Raw genomic sequence first — 23,067 nt, forward strand, 5'->3', positions numbered from 1 at the left:
TTCTGAGAGATTAAAAGTAATGTTAAAAGAGTAGCCAATAATCACATCATTTCATTTTCATGTCTTTTCTCTATTTTTTCTGTCAAATGTATGATGTGTCATTTCTAAGATGTCTCAGGATGACTTCTCCAAGGATATTTTTGATGCCTATGAAGAGCTAAAATAATATCTATTCTATCCAATAACTGTATACCATAAGATCAGCATGGAAATATCCATACAATCAAGTTTTAAAGAGCCAACATTTCGTCTCAGGGATGGAAATGTAACATATAAAACCATTTTATATAGACATATTCTATATAGCTAGTGCATTACAGCACAAACATAACTGTGTTAGTGTGCATACATGTTCATATAAAGTGCATACAAACACTCATCATTACCCTGGAGTGTTTCTGTTTCCTAAAACTTGTGCCAAATGCTGTATAATTTATGAAAATGTGATCCAAAATATTTAAGGTTATGTTTCTCACAATTTTCATCTTATCTCTCTTAAGTCACACATTTTAAATGTCAACTGCAGAAGGAAATACTTAATTTCAAGGATACCTCCATCAAGAAATTTTTTAACTCTTCCTGAAATTATTTTATTTGCTTTGTTCTTTTCTAAGATGAAGAAACATTTCACGTTACTTTTTATGTGCCAAGTGTAAATATTCCCATCTATCCATTCACTGGCTTAGCTCATCGGAAAAGAAATTCAGTTTCAGAGAAATTTCATATACATAATAATTTTTCTCTAAAATGACTATTGTCCTGAAAACATTGCTCTAAAGATAAATTTTAAGAAGTAAACCAATACTGGTATTTGTAAGCATATCATCTTATACTAGGATCATAATTAATTGATAACATTTATTTTGCTGTATTCTAAGTTACATGGTATAATTTAGGATAATTTTTAATATTTAAGAAAATTTTCCCATCTGTGATACCTGCGGTAGAAGATTATTTTCTTGGTGTTCTTGTGGAACTAAGACTACTTGACAGAGAAGTTTAGAATGATAGCTTTAACAGTTCTGAGAACTGTACCTTGTGTGCATGAACCAAGTTACTTGAGAAGCTGTAATCTGAGATACTGGCTTGAAAACAGCCTAGGAAAAAAGTTCATGGGAATCTATCTCAACCAATAAAAATCGTGGTAATTTAAGCAGCATAAAGAAGAAGAGGGAACATCAGGCTGGCCATGGGGAAAAAAGAAAAAAAAAGAAAATGAAAGAAATGGAGACCATATTCCAAAACAAAGAGAAAAAATAAGGGTATGACTGAAGTGGTAGAGACTCTGTTCAACAAATGCATGCCACTGTGATAATCAGTACCGCCCAAATACATACATACATACATGCAAAAGAAAGCATTTTTTTATCTTACTCTTCTTAGTAATACATTATAGAAACAATGAGATCGTTACCAAACTCATGTAGAAAGTAGCTGCTAATACTTACAGGAACAAAACCTTTGAAGGCACACCTAGAGTTAAACTTCAGCCATTCATATCTTAGATTTTTGATTACAAAGAAATTGAGTAGCCTGTAACAAATACCTCTCTACTTATATCTGAAAAGTAATTTGATGACACAACTTACTTTCTTTGAAGCCTGACTTAGTAGGCATTAATATATTCATTTTTGTCTATTGATGTACTAGGATTAGTGAGTTATTTTTTTTTTTTTTGCTGGTCCTGGGCTTGAGCTCAGGGCCTGATCACTGTTCTTGGGCTTTTCTCAAGGCTAGAACCCTACCACTTGAGCCATAGCAACACTTCCAACTTTTTCTATGGATGTGGTACTGAGGAATCAAACCCAAGTCTTCATGCATGAATCAATTGAGCTGTCAGAAACAATTAAATGGAAAAGAGTGTAGAGTGTGCATATAACTACTATGAAAGTCCATATTATCAAAGATCTTCTAATAAAATAATTATCATAGTTTATATAATATTTTCCAAGCAAAATAATTTATCTCCAAAGCAAATGTATATAAGAGAAGGGCTGAATTTTCTCTATACACTTCAGTCTCAGAATTAAACCAGCAAACTTTAGAGGAATAATATTGGGGCTCAAAAGAAAAATAAAACAGGTTCATATACCTCTTGTCAAGAAGGGCTTTGATTTGTTCTTCAGTACAAATAGAACCCCTCTCTTCATTGGTTCCTTGGAATGCTTCTTTAAAAAAAAAAAAAAGAAATATATCCTGGGGCTGGTAATGTAGCTTAGTGCTAAAGTGTTTGCTTAGCATTCATAAAGCCATGAGTGCTTGATTCCTCAGTACCACATAAACAGAAAAAGCTGAAAGTGGCACTGTGGCTCAAGTGGTAGAGTGCTAGCCATGAGCAAAAAGAAGCTCAAGGACAGTGCCCAGGCCCTGAGTTCAAGCCCCAGGACTGACCAAAAAAATTAAAAAGTTTCCTGAGCACTATAGGTGAATGGAGCTCCCCATTAAAATGCTTACAGGACAATGTATTCACTACTGTAATAATGATCCGTCATTATATGATTTATTTGTTTACCTGTGTCTTAAACAGTGTTATGATTGGGATCAATGGGCTCTACAACTACCCAACTCAAACCCTCTGTTTCAGTTATTTCCATCTTTCTCCTCTACAAATTAGGGGACAAAAGAAGTTTCTATTTCATAGGCTTGTTTTGAGGAATAAGTGAGTTAGTATATAACACATAGGTTTCCCCAACTAATATCAGAGTCTGTGGCTTTATTATTATTCCTCTTTGTATTCAGACACCTAGCTTAAGGCCTAGCAGATAATTAGTACTAAATAAATGTGTTTGAAAGGATAAATATTCTACAGAATTTTCCTAAAAAGGATAACAAGGGGAAAAGTAGCTCTCTCAGGTTGTAAGTCCTCTCTTTCAGGTTAATTACAAAGAGATTCTTAGACATGTGCAGTAGCTATTGTGTTAACAGGAAAGATGGAGATGGTGAACCACTAGGATTTCTCTTTTTTACTTTTTTATTTTAATTTATTTTATTGTTGGGGTAATGTATAAAGAGGTTACTGTTACTTTCATCAGTTAGTGGGTGCATTACTTCTTGCCAGAACACTCTGAGATGGACCTAAGGTAGGGTTCCCCACTTGCCCTCTTTGAGTCCTAGTTTTCTCAAAAATAAAAATATAGGTTTTCAGTGGTTTTTCTGTAAGATCCACCTCATTCTCATATTCTCTTATTCTATTTGTGAATCAATGGTAATAGTGTTCAAGGATTGATAACTATGTTCAAGTTATCATCACCTGGAGATGGAAACGTAAGTGTCTACATTATATCTCTTCTCTCCACTACAGTTTTCTTTCTCATTTCCCAGTATCCACATCAATACAGCCTAACTTGCACAGTTCCAAAACACAATCATTGAAATGCAGAAATCATATCCAGAAAAGTCCTCTTAGGTCATTCATGCCACGCCTCTTTCAGAGCAGGAAGCTCCTCTCCAACTGACATTTCAGCACCAGACTGCGGCCACGCTTCAGTGGCTCCTGTGTGTGGTTTGAATAACAGTTTATAAGCATTCTGAAATGGTCCAAAAATAAAGATTTCATAGAAAGTAATATTCTTCTTTTTTTACTAGTTAAGGTGAGTTTAAACAATTTTGGGGGGGATTGTGAGAAGAATTTATTATTTTTTAGTAAGGAAAATGTACCAGCAAGATCTTGGATTTGATTTGTACCAAAACTTATAGTCATTCCTAAGCTGATTGCTTCTTGGATTGTTCTACCATTAATGTACAGTAGAGAAATTCATTTGATAAGCTTTTGTCCAAGGTACTATATGTATATTATTGCTGGCATATCTAGAATATTTCCCCAAATTAAAATATAGATTTATATATTGACAATGACAATTCTGTTTACTTTTAATCATATAGCAATACTTCATTGCTTTTGGATGTGAACACATAATTATCAATTTACTAAATTTTCAGCATTTACAAATCTTTTTGTTTTGCTGAGCTGAACAGTATCAATTCAATATAAAATTTTTTAAGGTTACAAGAAAGCCAACTGAATAATGTACCACTCAAATTCATCTCAGTTCATTAGTTAACATCCAGTCACCACACTAGTACAAGGACAGTTTTATTATTTTTTTCTTATTAAGGGGACATGTTGGTAGGAAGCAAATTTATTAGATGATCATAGTAAGTCACACTTTTCATGCTACTTATAGCTTATTTTAAAAAGCTTAAGGCAAGTAACTCTGGATGATATTCATTTTTCTAACACATAAAGTTAACAATATTACAGTCATTTTTATAGAGTTGAAGTCTTGATGGTAGAGAAATAAGTTTGCTGTTTCTGGGGAACAAGATTACTCATTGATTCATAGGGATAAAACCAGGAAATAGCTGAAATCTGCCTACATATATGTCCTTACTTTTTTCACTGGTTATGGAAACAAGGAAGCAAATATGTAAAGACCTCTTAAAAGGTAGAACAGTTATAAACTCTAACCTGGGTTAGTTTGCTTTCTTTGTCTGCTCCCCTATGATAGAGAGAAACATTAAGAGTAGTACTAAATTCAATAAGTGCATAAAAATTACTTTTTCAAATATTCAAGTGGTTACAAGGTATCATTGAATTTTCATAAGCTTAATATGTTTAATCTTACAAATGTGTATTTCATATTAAGAAAATCTGAGTAGCAATTGCCTACTGTGATATAGTATTTATAGTGCATTGAGAACAAACCTCAACTTTCAAAATTTTCCAGTGAAACAGAATCCTGGAAAGAAAAAAAAAAAACAACAGAGATGCCCTGCTTAGTAATTTCTAATTTCTAAGTTTTAGAAAATAAGATCAAATCTTAAAGGAAAGAAAAGGGGCTAGAGGGATGATAAATGGCTACAGATGAAAGAAAAAAGAAAGGAAGAAAGAAAGAAAAAAGAAGGAAAATAGTGGGTTCAGCAGATTTAAAACCACAATTGAAAATAAATCAAGTCTGAAAAGTTGTCAAAATTTTCTTACTAGGAAACCTTCCTGAGGGGAATGTAATCATTGAAATCCATATAAAATCAAGAACAGGTATATCATAGTTATCAAAATATTAATTCTTCATTTCTCCATCTAACTCATCTACCAAGTTGAGACTAAATATCACCATCAAACAGGAAATATTACTGATGAAAAGCATTTGAGTTTTAAAAACTATAAGGCCATATAGTATGAAGCTAATTGAAAGGACCTCCAGGATATTGAAACAAAAGCCATATTACGAATGATTGTTGGCCTTAATGTACTATGTTGTCTCTCATCGCCTTTGCTGTCCCTTGGTTATCTCATATTGTTATAGTATCTCACTTTGTTATCTGATATATTGAATTTATTTGTATTTGGTTATTTGAAATTTGATAGGGAAGGGAGGAAAACCTAGACAGGTGGGAGGGGGTGGGAGGGAGGGTAATGGGTGCCAAGACATGTGAAAGGGTATCAATGTATGTGAATTAATGCACCTTCTATCTGGCAAATATCATATAACCTTTTTATTAATTACAATAAAAAATTTAAAAAAAACTGTAAGGCAAACAGGGCTAACCAAGTCTTGCTTCAGGTCCAATGTGAATTTTAAGGTCCACAAGAAAGTCACATGGGCTATCACATTGAGAATTGAAAGATTTAATCAGGTATAGCAGAATAATTCTGTAAATAGTTACTGCTGGCTGTCACAGCCAATGGAGAAGGAAGGAAATGGTTAGGAATCCATCTCCCTGCTACTTCCTTGATTTTCTGATTCTGCTTAACACAGTAGGGGTTTGAGGAGCTTCTTTTAGGAACAAAATTGCCTTGGTAGAATTCAGGAATCTTGATACTCACCCACTCACCTATTTTTATTTTCTTAATTGCATTGCAAACATGGATTAGTTGGAATTCTAAAAGTAAAGTAGTCTACATAGCTAATAGATATAACTAAATCACAGTTACAATCTTCAATGACATGGACAAGTTTATTCCACAAAAAGAAACAACACTTATGCATGTTCTTAAATCTACTCAGGCCCCTACTACCTCTCTTTCTTTTTTTAAATTACTTTTAATTTTTTCATAAACTTTTTATTATAATTAATAGAAGGGTTACATGATATTTGCCAGATAGGTGGTGCATTAATTCCCATACATTGATACCCTTTCTCATGTCTTGGTCCCAATTTCTCTCCCCCCCACCCCCACCCCTTATCTTGTTTTCCCCCTTCCCTATCCAATTTCAAATAACCAAATACAAATATAGCCAATATATCAGGTAACAAAGTGAGATACTGTAACAATATGAGATAACCAAGCGACAGCAAAAGAGATGAGACATAACATAGTACCTTAAGAACAACAATCATTCATTATATGGCTTATGTTTCTATATCCTAGAGATCCTTTCATTTAGCGTCCTACTATATGGCCTTTTGTATCAAGGCTTTGCTCTATTGCAAATCTCTGCTAGGAGAGCCCAAGATTTCTACTGATTATGACAAATGAGGGAAACTATTGAGCCTAAGTTCTTTTGAGTCTGGCTTACTTCACTTAATGTGATCTTTTCTAAGTTTTTCCATTTCCTAACAAATGGGGCATAGAATTCCATTGTGTATAAATACCACATCTTGTTGATCCACTCATCAACTGAGGGACATCTAGGTTGGTTCCATATCTTTGCTATGGTAAATAGTGCTGCAATGAACATTGTTATGTTGATGGATTTAGTATGTCTTTGTTTCTGGATGATTGGGTAAATGCCAAGTAGTAGAATTGCTGGGTCATAGAGGAGCTCTATGTTTAGTCTTTTGAGGCACTGTCATACTGCTTTCCATAGTGGTTGATCAAGTTTGCACTCCCACCAGAAGTGTAGTAGTGATCCCTCCTGGCCACATCCCCTCCAGCATCTGTTGTTATTAGTTTTCTTGATCCAGGCCACTCTAACTGGAGTGAGGTGGACTCTTGAAGTTGTTTTGATTTGCATTTCTTTTATGACCAGAGATATAGAGCATTTCTTCATGTGTCTATAAGACATTTTTGTTTCTTCTTCAGAGAAAACTCTCTTTAAGTCTTTGGCCCATCTCTTAATGGGATGGTTGTTACTTTGGAGATTAGTTTTGAATTGATTCAATTTTTGGAGCTGTTGATATATTTTAGATATGAGGCCTTTGTCTGTTGTATGGTTGGTGAATATCTTCTCCCACTCTGTAGGCTTCCTAATTAGTTTACTAGCTATGTCCTTTGCCATACAAAAGCTCTGCAGTTTAATGCAGTCCCACTTATCCAGCCTTTCTCTGATTTGTTCTGATTCTTGGTCCTTATTAAGAAATTTTCAACCTGTGCCAAGGAGGTCTAGTGTGTCTCCTATTCTTTCTTGTAAAGTTTTCAGAGTGTTGGCTTTTACCTCCAGGTGTTTGATCCATTTGGAGTTAATTCTAGTAGAGGGTGACAAAGAAGGATCCAACTTTAGTTTTCTGCAGGTGCTTAACCAGTTCTGCCAGCACCACTTGTTGAAGAGGCTATCTTTCTTGCATTCTATTTTTTCTTTTGCTCCCTTATCAAGGATTAGGTGGCCATAGGTCTGTGGTTTAATGTCTGGGTCTTCAGTTCTAGTCCATTGGTCTTCAGGCCTGTTCTTGTGCCAGTATCAAGCTGTTTTGATAATTATAGCTCTGTAATAGAGTCTAAAGTTTGGTATTGAAATTCCCCCTGCACTGTTCTTTCTGCTAAGAAGTGTTTTTGCTATACAGGATCTTTTATTGTTCCATATGAAATTCTGGATTGCTTCTTCTATTTCTTTAAAAAATGACATTGGGATATTGATGGATATTGTGTTGAATTTGTAGATAGCCCTTGGCAAGATTGTCATTTTCAAGATATTGATTCTTCCAATCCAGGAGCATGGGAGGTTTTTCCATTTCCTTAGTTCTGCTTTAATTTCCTTTTTCAGGGTTTTAAAGTTTTCATCAAAAAGATCCTTTACATTCTTAGTTCAGGTAATTCTTTGGTACTTTATTTTCTTTGAGGTTATTGCAAAAAGAGTTGCTTTCCTGATTGTTGCCTCATTCCTCTCACTGTTGGCGTAGAGGACAGCAGTTGATTTTTGAGGGTTAATTTTATACCCTGCTACCCTTCCAAAGTTTTGAATCAGCTCAAGGAGCTTGGGAGTAGAGTCTATAGGATTCTCTAAATTCAGGATCATGTCATCTACAAAGAAGGAAAGTTTTACTTCCTCTTTCCCTATTTGGATCCCCTTTATGCTTGCTTCTTGCCTTATTGCACTGGCTAGAAATTCTAATACTATATTAAAGAGGAGTGGAGAGAGTGGGCATCCTTGTCTCATTCCTCATTTTAGAGGGAATCCTACTACCTCTCTTTCTAAAAAAATTTAATTTTGATTTGAAGAAAGCTTTCTATGAGAATTACTCTTTTTTCACTAGTCTTTCTTCCTTACGTTTCTTTCTATTGGTTTATAGAGTTTATAAATCTAACTGATTAGTAATATTCAATGTAATATGAACACTAGTAATGAAGTGTACAAAAACCATTAATGCACAAATTTCCTCTAAACCTACACATGAGAAATGCCCTTGAGTATCTCAAATTACTAGCCATATTGCTTTGTAGCTTACAAAAAGAAGTATGGGATATCTATTTGTCTAGCTTTTCTATAGCCACACCCAATGTTAAAATTACTTTTCAGAAATCCTTTTGAAGTATATCTGATAATCAAGCAGTTACTGTAATTATAATAATAAAAACTGGGAATCTCATCACTATATCAATATGTTTTTCTAGTTTTAATTGGGCATGTTCTCTTAAATATGCCCCGGTGACTTAGGGATTTTTCTTTTCATACCTCTATTTAATATATATGAATTCTAAAACTTATTCGAGCACATTTGCAGAAAAAATAATTGTCTTATTGATATGGTGCTGAATACCTGTGATCCTAGCTACTCAATACACTGAGCCAGCACATCAAAAGTCAAGTTGAAAGTCAATTTGGAAAATATATTGAGGTTAAGAGAATGTGTCTGCACATTTGTCTGCACAAATGCTTCATGGTGAAAGCCATCATATGGATTTTAACATGAATACTTGGATTCTTTCACCATATTCTTCCAGAATCATCTATATTATTCAGCAGGAAATCAGTGGCACACTTCTCTAATGTTGGCCTTCATAAAGTCCTTTAACATAAACTATGCCTTTGAAAATAGCATGGAGTGGGGTCATTGGCGGGTATGTTTTACAACTTTTACTGTTTTGCCACTCAAGCTAGCCACGGAGGAGATATTTTGGCTCGGCATCACCTCTCATGGCAACATGGGTCCATGGGGATCTGTGGAAGGTTGTAATGAGGGGCTCCATTAACCACTTTCATTATTTCCAAAAGCCTAAGGGGAAAACACATTCACCAAGAATAATGCTGCTGAAGTGAAAGTGTCAAATTACTTTGCTTTGGGGCAAAATCTTATCAATTTTATATGAAAATTCTTATTACCTCATGCTGATCATAATCTCTGATTGGCAACTCTATGAGCCTCTAATTAATAAAGTGTGAAATAAAAACAAATGAATGGCTTTGTGTAGACATGGGAGTTTTTCAAAGCATGGAGGCCCAGGCATTAAATTTAAGCAGTGAAGACTAAGTTATTTTGAGTATTTAATGTCAGTCTCATATCTTTATTCATGACAGTAATAATGAAAAATTGAACTAGTATAGACTTACTGAATACTTATCACTATTCTAACCATAAAACACACTTTAACTCTCCCAATCACCCCAACAACCACACTAGATAAGAACAATTATTAGCCCAATGTCACATTACAAAATAAGAAGCCATCAAATAGTCCATAGTCATATAGATAGAAAGTACCTAAACAAGGTTTGAACTCAGGCAGTGTAGCTTCTGAGTCTAAGCTGTCTATGTCTCATTTTAGGAAATATTACAGACATGGACTTTCTATTTTTGGTCAGTTGTGGGGTAGACCTGGAGACTCTCCCTGAGCTTTTCAGCTCAAGGCTACTGCCCTACCCTACCTATATGGAAGTGGCCATAGTGAAATTTCCAGGAACTTTTCTTTTTCTTTATCATAACAAAAATAATAAAGCATAGTAGCTTTCTTGTCTGTAAAACTGTGGGTATTTGTAGCTTAATTAGGTGTTTTTGGTAAGATAAAATAAATTAATTTTAGTAAGTTTCTGGGATAATTCTGAATGAATACAAGGAAAGTTCTGTTAAGTATTTGTCACTACAAAATACAAAGCTTTCTCTTTCTCCCTTTGATCACAAATCAAAATCTTGAGGCCCACCTACTCACTTGTGCTCAATATAGATACAAAGATTATTTTTAAAGTGCCTGTGCCTTTGCCTAACTACAAATAGTAAAGGATTCCAACTGGCTCCCTAAAATAAAGCCATTAGCTCATCATAGTGATGCAAGCTCAGCATGAATACTATCTCTCAGGACATGTTGAATGCAGGCGCATGGAAGCAGGCACTAGAGAGCTACTGGGGACCTTTGTTGAGTTTGTCTTTCTTTTCTAACTCTTCAGAAACATTCCTGAGAGACTTGTAATTTACCGCTAAGTCTGTGTGCATAGACACAAACTTTAAACTATAACACCCGCATGATACATACATTCCTACGACAAGCATATTAGTGCATAATATAGCTCTGTCTTAATAAAACTCCTCTGTCTGTGGAAAGAGTAATTCCAGAGCAGCTTTGAAGTATAGTCCCTTAAATGAAATAAGAGAAAAGCCATTGTTTATTTCGCCACTATTTAAGAGTTAATGAGAGATTTGCACCTGTAAAGCTGTTGGGGACTGAAACTAGCTCATGGAGCAAATGTGTTTTCTGCTTGAGACAGTTGTAAATGCCTTGAGTAAAAACACTGAGGACTGCTAATGGATAGGTTTATTTTAAAGCATGCCATCTGCTATCAATCATAGAGAAGTATAGGAAGCAAGTTTGGCTGGACTCCCTCCTTGCAAGCCTGATAAAGACAGGGCTCCAGGACTCGGGAACATTGAGTCCTCAAGAGAATAAAACATCAAACCTACTCAGCAGCTCCACTAACAATAATAAAAATGCCTCTGCCTAAAGGTGACATTCTGAATTTACGATTATTTGTGTCTATAAAGTGTATTCTTTGGCTCCTGACTCATTCTGACTGTCTCACTCTGAGAACAATACATTAAGCCTGCCTGGAGTAAATGGAAATCCTATCCTTTTATTAAACCAGCAGCCAGTACCTGAGACCATCTAAAGCCCTGTAGGATCGAAGGAAGATTTTCAGCTCTGTTCTGTTTCTTTCTAAAGATTTTTCATTAGAAAATTATAAATGAGATCTATGTTAATACATTAAAAGATAGAAATTATGTAGGCAAGTTTATAGCTTCTAAAATACAAAATTAAATGAAATAAAATGTTACATGGTAACGAATCTTCCTATTTTTCTATAACACATCCATTACAATACTGCTGGAAAATTACATATTAGAGTTATGTTATGCTAACATTTAGAGTCAATGGCTCCAGGTTATGTGCTTTACACTGTATGGACCAAGCATGTTTTCAAGAGGACAAATATTATTTCCTCAGAAATCTTCTAGCTGTGGAATCATAACCAATATTGCTTTCAAAAATGGATCCCAAAGTATACCTTGAAAAATGTCGAGCCTGGCTTATTAAAAATACTGCCTGCTGAAATCCTCGGTGGATGAAATGAGTTGTGGTGGCACTGGAATCTTCCACAGCTTATAACATTAGATTCTGCCTCAAATCTGTGGCTTAACTTAATTCTACTACTAGCCTAGAAAACAGTTGTGAGTGTTTAGGGAAAACCCACCTGGCCAGCAAACTCATGAGCCTAATTAAAGTTAATAGAGAAAATTAAAAGAGGAAAACATTGGCTCAGGACTGGCAAGAAATGTATAAGGCAATAGAAGTGCAGAACAAGAACTTCAACAGTTTTATGTTAGACATTTATTAGAAATATTTCTTCCTAAATACACACACAAAAAAGAAAATCACTTATTTACTTGCTTTGTAGAATGGGTGACAAAATTCAGTTCAACAAGTAATTTTCACTTTCATGCTAAGCATAATTAATATCTTAGTTTAAATATTAAAGAACTGGAAATCTCCAATCATAAAGTGTTTATGCTACTCTGTTGGGGTTCAGCCCTGGGCTAGTATCTATATTAGGAAACTACTCCCCTTTGCTTCATAAAGAAATTGTTTGAGATAGTCAATTAAATCTCTGTGATACATCATAGTAGCAAATTTAAAAGCAAAGCTCATAGAGATAACAAACGTCACAGGAGTTCAGAAAACTAGGAGATGAAACAAATGCTGAAGTAACCAGAAAGTTTGTTTTCTTAAAAACAAGAAATAAAAGGAATGTGCAGAGCTTATAAAGATTCAGACTTAGAAATATATATGTAAAAACATATCCACTGAGCCGGCCATAGGTGGTTCATGCCTGCAATACTAGCTACTCAAGAGGCTGAGATCTGAGGATGGTGGTTCAAAGTCAGCCCAGCACTCTACCACCTGAGTGCTAGCCTTGAGCTGAAGAGCTCAGGGACAATGCCCAGTCCCAGAGTTCAAGCCCACTGATCAACCAAAAAAACAAATTTCTCCACTGAAGCCAGACACCAATGGCTCATGCCTGTAATCTAGCTAGTCAAGAACTTCAGATCTGAGGATAACCACTTCAAAACTACAGTAGGCAGCAAAATCTGTAGGGCTCCTATCACCAATAAAAACTACTGAAGCAAAACCAAACAAAGAAAACAAACAAAAACAGATGTGTAATAGAAGGTGAAGAGGTAGGGGCCAGGAGTTTGGCCTAGTGGTAGAGTACTTGCCTAGCATGCACAAAGACCCCGGTTTCATTAATCAGCACCATATACATAGAAAAGAAGCCAGAAGTGGTACTGTGGCTGAAGTGGTACAGCTCTAGCCTTTAGAAAGTCCAAGGACAGTACTGAGGCCCTTAGCTCAAGCCCAGGTCTGGCAAAAAAAAAAGAAGGTGAAGAGGTAGAAGGCTAGCCTTGAGCAAAAGAAGCTAAGGGACACTACCCAGGCTGAATTCGAGCATGTGGACAGGTCCCCCCAAATTAAAATTTCGATGTCCTTTCTAATAAAATATTGAAAGGAATGTTGAATTATTTTCCAAAATATGTATGCAATAAACTAGAAGTTTTCTATTCGATTCCTTTGTCATGTGTCCATACTAACCATGCAGGAAATACGTTATTGTATGTGTGGACACTAGAGGAAGGAGTAGAGTATGGCAATGAACAGATTGTTGTTAGATCTCTCATTTTTTTAAAAGATGTGAAGAACATGACTAGGAAAGTACATAAAAATTGTTAAGGTCAAACCAAAAACTTTTGTACTATGAAACAGGTCAGTAAATCCTGTTGCTGGCTATTAAATATTCAAGACACAGCAATGGACTGGATTATATCTGGCAAACCAGAAAACAGGTATATAATGGTTACTAAAAGTTCCTGTAGTTTGTGAGAAGGCTTTATACATGGTGGTCTCATATAGCTCTGCATGAAGTTAATTCTCTCAAGTATTTCAGAATAATCAGGCTTTCATTCTTTTAGGAAGGGGTGTGTGTGCATGTGTGTCTGTGTGTCTGTGCGTGTGTTGTGTTGCTCAGGGTTTTAACTGTGCATTGTATCTGAGCTTTTCTGCTCAAGGCTAGCACTATACCACTCAAACCTCAGCTTTACTTACAGCTTCTTTCTGACTAATTGGAGATAAGAGTTTTATGAACTTTTCTCCCCAAGCTGGCTTTGAATCATGAGCCTCAAACCTAAGTAGATCGGATTAGAGGTGTGAGTCATCTTCAATAAGTTTCTGACTTATTGAAGCCTTTCTTTTTTTAACAGGACATACTATTAGCTTGTTCGTTCGTTCTTTCTTTCTTTCTTTCTTTCTTTCTTTCTTTCTTTCTTTCTTTCTTTCTTTCTTTTTGTTTGGTGCCAGAACTGGGGCTTGAACTCAGAGCACTGTCCTTGGGCGCCTTCTCTCAAGGCTACCACATTACTACTTGAGCAACAGTACCCCTTCTGACATTTTCTATGTATGTGGTACTGAGGAATCAAACCCAGGTCTTTGTGCATGCTAAGTAAGCACTCTATCATTAGGCCAAACTCCGTGCCCTAGCTTTTTCTTTATACACTGGATTTTAAATCTCTTTAATTTAGTGAAGCAGTAATGAAAACCCCACTGTGATTAGGCCTGTATTGCTCTGACTAGACATTAGCAGCTGTATCAAGAAGAGAAATACCTGAAGATTAGCACACTGATTTGTTTCTCTAAACCTGAATCATTTAATATTTTTTGCAAGAAAGCAATGGTCCATGAATATGGCAAATGAATTAAAACCACACTTGTGAAGTGATTTCTAAAAGAAGTTAATGTTTTCAATAAAAAGGATGGATCATTCAAATATAGTTAATATATATTCTTCAGAACTCATTACCTTAAATATTCCCTACTTAGAAACTGCACATATTCACCATCTGAATTAGAAGAATGTTGTAATGCCAGGCAGGTATTATGTGATGTTTTCACAGTTAATATTTGCAACCTGAGATCTACACATTGGGGAAAAGAAGTTCAGATAATAATAAATCTATTCTGTGCTTCAGGAAACCTCATTTTATTGTACCATTTAAGGAAGGGTACATGTGAATTATTTAAATATCTCTGCCAATTTTAACTATATATAATCCTATACCATCAGTAAAGTGTTTCCAGAATCATTATGCATTTAATAATTCAGTCAATGAGTATTTATTGAACTCCTACAAGGTCCTATACTTGAAGCAGGAAAAGAATACCTTCTGAAAGGAATTTCTATAAGAAAAGTGGAAATTATTTTATAATTCATCTTCCTTGTTTTTTTATTTTGAAGGTGTTTGTACTTTTTAATGGGTTTTATCGTAACACTTGAATATATATATATATATATATTTATATAATATACTTCAATTATAGTCACCTCTCCAATACCCTCTTTTGTCTCCCTCCTCCCTACTATCAATGACCTCTTTATTCTTTCTAATTACTCTTTCTTAGAGTTCTATGTCTTTTTTTGCCACTCCTGGGTCTTGAACTCAGGGCCTGAGCACTTTTCTTGGGCTTTCTCTAGGTTAGAGCACTTGAGCCACAGCACCACTTCTGACTTTTCTATGTGTGCGAGGTACCAAGGAATCAAACCCAGGGTCTTCGTATATTCTAGGGAAGCACTCTACCACTAGGCCAAACTCTGGCCATGTCTTTTTTTAAATCCATATTTCACATATAAGAGGAAACATACCTTATTTAGTTTGGCTTTTTCTTTTTTTAGGAAGATGATCTCCACTTCCATCCATTCCCTTACAAGAATAAACATAATTTAATTGTTCTTTTTGTTCTTTTTTTTTAATTGTTGGGATAATGTATAGAGGGGTTAGAGTTATATTTGCCCCAAAGGAACATAGGCTCAATGGTTTGCCTCATTATTAGTACACATCTAGGACTTTCCTAGCAGAGGATTACAATAGCTCAGAATCTATGTACATGAGGTCATATAGGATGAGACTAAACAAAATGAACTCTAGGATATGGAAACAAGAGATTTATCTTGTGTGATTGTTGGTCTTAATTGTTATTTATAGCTGACTAAAAGTCTACTATGAATAAGAAGCATATTTTATATCTTTATTCATTCCCTCCCTATGATTCTCTCTAGTTAGAGACATGCCTCACCCCTCCTAGCCCTTGTTTCTTCCTTGATGATGGCTATTATGACTGGAATGAGGCAGAATTTCAATGTCATTTTGACTTGTATTTTCTTTATAGCCAAAAATTTTAAATGTTTGGGTGACTGTGTTATTAGGCTTAGAACTCAGTGTGGTTTGCTTGCTAGGCAGTTGCTCTACCACTTAAGCCACATTGCTAGCTCAGGACACATTTTTCATGCCTTTATTCTCTATTTAGACTTCTTTGGAAAACTTTCTGTTCCACTTATTTGCCCAAGTATTGATTGGATCATTTTTTTCCTCTCCAAGTTTAATTTTATTAAGTTCTTGCATATCCAAGTTATTAATGCTCTGTCAGTTGTATAACTGGGAAATATTTCTTTCTATTTATTAGGCTAGATCTTCCCAATGGTTATTATTTCCTCTTCCATGTAAGAGCTTTTAAATTGGATGCACCTCATTCATCAATCCTTGCTGCTATTTCCTGAGTTCTTAAAGACCTATTCAGAGGTTCACTGAATGTCCTTCACATACTCAAGTGTTTTCCTCCATGTTGTCCTGTAGTTGTTTCAGAGCTTCAGATCTTACATAAAGATGTTTATGTGTGACTAACTACTGGATCTTCTATTCTGTTCCATTGGTACACATATATGTTTTTGTGGCAGTGCTGTGCTGTTTTTTGTTACTATGGTACCATGCTATTAAGTGTATTGGGATATTTGGGCACATTGCTTTAAACAATTTTCATTATTCATATGTTTGCTTTAGCCATTCAGGATCTTCTGTGTGCCCATATAAATTTTAGGATTCCTTTTTAAAATTCTGTTTAAAAGCAAACAAAAACATGATTTGACTTTTGGAAGGAATAGTGTTAAATTCTGCTAACTCATGAAAATGAGTGGTCTTTTATTTCTACTATATTCATCAACTTTCTGTTTTAATCAGTATTGTTATAGTTTTGACTGAAAAGGTTTTTGGCCTTCTGAGTTGTCTATTCCTTAGTGATTTTTATTTTCTTGAAGTTAATGATAATGGGTTGTTTCTCTTCTTTTTTTTTTCCCTCATGTCTCATATAAGCTATAATTTCAGGCAAGGCTGTTGTCCTAATGCCTTTGATCTAAGGTGCCCATAAATTCTACATCTGGAGTAACTGGGATTACAGGCATGATTCTCCATGACTGGACTGAATAAGCACTTTCGAATTCAAAATTCTCTGTATCAAAAGTCTGGTGCCAGTTGCTCATGCCTATAATCTTAGCTACTCAGAAGGCTGAAACTTGGATTTGAGAATCCCAATTTAGAGCAAGCCCTAGAAATGAAGGTATGGCCCAAGTAATAGCACACCTACCATGAGAAAAATGCCAAGCAAGATCATGAAGTCCTAAGTTTAAGCCATAGGGAAAAAACAGATACCTAGAGACTTAAATAATAATCCAACTTCTTTTATAAAAAAAATCATTGTAATGTATAGAGGGGTTACAGTTACATTTGCCAGATAATAGGTGCATTACTTCTCACACATTGACACCCCTTCTCATGTTTTTTTTCCCCATTTCCCTCCCCCACTCCCTAAGACAAAATCTCTTACTGCACACAGGTTGATTATTGTAAATGTTATAACAAAATTTCTGAATTCAGAACAAATGACTCATAATGTGTAAAAAAAAGAAATTCAAATAAATACTAACGTACACTGTGATGTCATGTATCTAGAATCTCAGCTATATAGCAACCTTAGCTAAGAGAGTCATGGTCTAAGACCAGTCTTGTGCAAAAATGTGAATTCCTACCAAAAACAAACTGCTGGATTGAAGTACTAGAAGTGTGGTTTATGAAGTAGAGTGCCAGCTACTCAGTGTGAATCCTTGAGTTTAAAACTCATTATTGTAAAAAAAAAAATCAAATAAAAAACAATGACCTACATATTTTTTTAAAGTTGTCATCCAACTGTATTAAATTTTTATTTTTTTGTTTTTTTGGTTAAATCTTACACTTTATTATTGTATATTTTTAAGAAAACTACTACAGAATCTTCCATTAGATAGATATTCTATAGTTGTTTAACCATTTCCAAATGTTGAACATTAAAGTTTTAGTCACTTTCTCTACTACAACAAAAGCCTTACTAATATATCTGAACCTATACCTATGAATGTTTCAGTCAGATCAATTCTTAAGTACGGATGCATCAGTTTTCAAGCCCTCACCTTATAGGACTGAAAATATATCCAGAAAGTTCGTATCTATTTATTCTGCCATCATTATAGATTGTTTTTTTCTGGTTAATACAATAGTGTGTGTTATATCCATGTGATAGGTGACCAATCACAAAAGTTTCTGTCTGCTTTCTAGGTAGTAATAAAGAAAGAATGCTACCTTCTCCTCTGGCTTTCTCAATCTGTCCTTGAGTATGCCTAGAAGTTTAAAACTAGGCATACAGCCACCACTTACCCACACACATATGCACACATGCACACGGCCCCTGTGGTCATATATGTAAGATGAACCTTCTGACGACAGCCTGCAGACTCCCCCTGACATCCACAATCAGGGAAGGGAGGACTTTTCTGAGGCCATTTGGTTACAAGCCAGCTGTTGAGCGGCTATGGAAAGCCAGAGTGTGTCTTCAGGGGATCCTGCCTGGTTGAGAAAATGGTTTCTAAGATGATAGAAGTGTTACACGGTGTCAATGGGAGAGTTCTTTCTCTTTATCTCCTAGAGAAAGAAAATTGTTGCCAGGAAATGAGATATTTTCAAAACCCCACAACCAAAAAAAAATTGTGCTAATTTTGCCAGCTAGAGCAAGGAACTCGGCCGCCAGTCAAAAGTCTCTGTGTCCAACTCAGAGCTGGATTCACTTTAACAAAAATTTCCCTTTTCAGCCACCTAAGTGCTTGTTGAATTAGGCATGAAGCCAAGGTGGGTAGAAACAGTCACTCAAATGAAATGTCCGTTCTCATTTGGATCTCTGTGGCCCTTTCCCATGTCATGGTGAAAAATGCTTCCTCTGCTTGCATGTTTTCAGGATGCCTTGGACTTTGGTGGAAGTAAGATCTGAGGTTCAGAAGATGTCTACAGGAGAGGAAGCCACAGCTTTGCACAGTCATAACCAGTTTGGCCTTCTCTCTCTCTCTCTCTCTCTCTCTCTCTCTCTCTCTCTCTCTCTCTCTCTCTCTCTCTCTCTCTCTCTCTCTCTCTCTCTCTCTCTCTCTCTCTCTCTCTCTCTCTCTCTCTCTCTCTCTCTCTCTCTCTCTCTCTCTCTCTCTCTCTCTCTCTCTCTCTCTCTCTCTCTCTCTCTCTCTCTCTTTCTCTCTCTCTCTGTCTTTGAAAAAGAAAAAGAAAAATTATTCCTCACTCACTCCTACCCATAGTTTTGATGTTGAAAGAAACCTGTTGTGGTTTAAATGACTTGGTCAGTTCTTTGGGGATTTTCCGAAGTTTCCTATAAAAAGAAATCTGTGGGAACTGAGTGATTGCATAATCACAAACATATGCCAATTCCACTAAATCCGTTATCGTTTTTGTGTTTCCAATTGCATTGTCCCAACTAGTGAATTGCTGTCTTCCAACAGCATTATTTATGTGGTGATTTACAAAAAAAGGTAATCTGATTAAAGAAAAAGCAAATACCACAAAAGTTAAGGATATACTTTTTAATGCAACTAAATTACAAAAAGAAGGTGATGTATAGTAGTAAAAACTTTTAATATTAATAGTAGAGAAAGGGAAAAATTGGTTTTTCAATTAAGCTATATTTTAAATGGTATTATGTTTGCCCTGATTTAAGAAAATAAACATGCTGTTTCTTCTCTCCCTGATTCATTATTATTATTTTTTTTTTTGCCAGTCCTGGGCTTGAGCTCAGGGCCTGAGCACTGTCCTTGGACTTTCTCAAGGCTTGAGCTCTACCACTTGAGCCTCAGCACCACTTCCGACTTTTTTCTATGTATGTGGTACCGAGGAATTGAACCCGGGTCTTCATGCATGCTAGGCAAGCACTTTAACCACTAGGCCAAACTCCCGGCCCCTCCCTGATTCATTATTGAGCTTATTTGCCTTTGTATTTACTTCTTTATGATAAAAAACAGAACATGGGCTTCATTTTTGCTTAAAAGAAAAAGAAAATTTACCTGTGCTTAGAAAACTATCTTTAAAAGTAGAAAAAGGATGAAAATTAAGTTTAAAGGCCAAATTATCAAATTATTGTTACTGTTATTAGTGTTATCAATTATTTACTTGATAAAGAAAATGAATGCTGTTCATAATCTGTGAGAGGGAAGTGATGGTTAGGTTTTAATTGATTAAGAAGTTCCAGAGAAAGAATTACACATACTATTGTTTCTGAAGCTGGGTGGCAAAAAAATTCTCAACTTTATTAATTACCAAAAATAAAATGATGTTAGTTCATTCACCAAGTAACTTAGAATTTAACAAAATAAATACAAGGAAGCTAAGGTATATTTTGTCAGGGAGGGAGTAACATCAAGGGGAGGAGAGTTAGTAAAATGGAGAGAGGAATGGTGAGACAATATAGTTATATATGTGAAAATGTAAGGAGATAACGAGTTAGATGGGACTGATGGAGGGAGAATGACAAGAAGATGAAATGGGTGACACTAAGCAAGTTCCATTGTCTTTATAAACTGACATGTTGAATTGTATAATTTAATTTGTACAATTACTTATAAATAATAAAACAAAACAAAAATGATGTTAAGAGAAAAATGATTATATTTTCCAAAATTCATTGACTACTAACCATACTTAGTGGTAAGTGGGAGAGATCAGTTGGGTTCTTATTGTCAGTAAGAGGAACATGTATGAGTGCCCAGTAAACCAAGGCTCTTGGCCCATCTGAACTCATTGGAGTTCAGCAATGACTGTACATATAAATCACCAGGGGAACCCTTATAAATAAGCATGCTTCAATGAGGGAAGGGAAGATACTGTATGAAAGTAAATGAGATCATTATCTGACTCATATAATTGTAATCTCTCTGTACAGTATCTTTATAATAACAATAAAGAAAATAAGGGGCTGGGAATTTGGACTGGTGGGAAAGTGCTTGACTAGCACACATGAATACCGGGGTTCGATTCCTGGGTACCATACACATAGAAAAATCTGGAAGTGGCACTGTGGCTCACATGGTAGAGCTCCAGCCTTGAGAAAGCCCAAGCACAGTGCTCAGGCCCTTAGTTCAAGCCCAGAATTGGCACACACAGACACACACACACACACACAGACACACACACACACACACACACACACACACAAAACGTAAATAAGAATTTTTAAAATACTGTTTAAAAAAAGAGCTCAGGAACAGCACCCAGAAACTGATTTCAAACCTCAGTGCTGCCACAATAAAAAAGAAAATAAATGAAATAAAATAAAAAGAGGCTCAATATACCTATATGCTAAAAGAGGCATGTGGGAATGTGGCAGGTGGCAGGATCTCCACGGGTAGAAGAGAAATAAGTGAAGGCAAGAGTGTCATTAGAAGGCAGAGGAGATTCATCTATACAGTTTGATAAATATCCATTTAGTACCTGCTTAGTATAAGCACTGCACCATGATTAGTCTCTGTGGCAAACCTGAGTTGCTGTTGTTGAGTGCTGCTTTTAGTGACAGTGGAACAACCTGTGAGTATGTTTCAGATTAGTTCTACTGGAGGCAAATCAGACCAAATCCACGAGGACAGATATGAGTGTTCTTGAAGGGGCCATTAGGTGAGTCCATTTTGGAGCCAAACAAAGGAACAGTTTTCATGATCTCATGAATCAGGACTTTTATCTGAAGATGCAACCTACTTAACTGTAAATAAACTTTAGATATCTATCTTTACAATTATACAAAAGATTACCTTGAAGTTTATTTTAGTAACTTTATATCACAGAATCTAATCTAATCTGAATTACACTCAGTATTTATTGAATAAGTAAATAAGTGATAACAAAATGAAGTATTAAACAGACCAATTACTTTGTAATATTGAGTACATTATGTGAAGGATATTTACCATAGGAAATTGTTAGAGAATACTTTATGAAAATGTTATATGTTGGTCTGGGCCTTTAAATCTCTATAGTTTATGAGAAAGATTGGAAGATTAAATACTAAAACTCCCAGATTTAAGCCTTTTATTCACTAGACAAGAGGGCCAAAATTCTGCTTACCTATGCCAGAATATCTGCAATTCTGAGAAAGATCTATCCACACATAAAAGTACTCTAGATTATATTAAAAACTAAATGACTTAAAATAGAATTTAAAAAAAAAAGTAACTGGAAACTAACAAATATTCACAGATAATAAATAACATTTTACTAGTTTAATTTCATTTTTATAAAATGTTTTTACTTTGGGAAATTATGGTATTACTGTGGGAAAAATATGGTATTGTACTTACATGAAATTATTTATCATATATTCATTAATAAAATGTAAATAGTGAGTTAAATTATGGTCTTGCTAAAAAGAGTCATATCTTGTTGAAGTTTTCACATCTTATTTGTAGTATAATAACAATTTGCAGTCAAAATTGCCCTTGAAATTGTTTTTAATGTGTCTCAGTAAGAACAACACAGCAAGTTTTTCCTCCAGCTGTGGAACTAATCATTTTTTCTATGATTGAGCATTATGTGAAGTAGTTTGGCTCATGTTTAGGAACTATATTCTACATCAAAAAAATAGTTAAAAACTAGAATCACACTCAGCCTGACAAAATGAACAAACACAAAAAGTCCCATGAAAACTGAAACTACAAGACATATATCAATTGAATAGACTGAAGAGCACAATAGCCTTGATTATTCATTGTTCTCTATTTCTCTCTATCTCTCTCAATTTTCCCAATCTTATTTGTTTTACACATGGAATATCATCTAATCCCTGCAAGTTAAATTTATCTCTGATGAAATACAGCTATAATTTGTGTACTATCCACTTGAGACAAAACACAATTGATAATACAATATGACATGGGTGCTGTTATCTTCTGCTCAGTTTTTGAGACTGTATGCTAGATTAAGAAATGCAGAAGAAAGTCTCTATATTTTCTCAGGATTTTTTCAGTTTATTTATTTATTTTTTATTGTGATTAATAGAAGGGTTACATTCTATTCACCAGACAGAAGGTGCATAACTTCACAAACACTGATACCCTTTCTGATGACATGGTCCCCATTTCCCTCCCACCCTCCGCCTACTCATCTTGATTTCACCCCTTCCCTATCCTATTTCAAATAACCAATTAAGCACATATAAGATATATAAGATAACAAGGTGAAATATTGTAACAA

The sequence above is a fragment of the Megascapheus bottae genome, chromosome 12 (assembly GCF_031878675.1).
Source record: "Megascapheus bottae isolate mThoBot1 chromosome 12, mThoBot2.hap1, whole genome shotgun sequence".
In the NCBI taxonomy this organism is placed as follows: domain Eukaryota; kingdom Metazoa; phylum Chordata; class Mammalia; order Rodentia; family Geomyidae; genus Megascapheus; species Megascapheus bottae.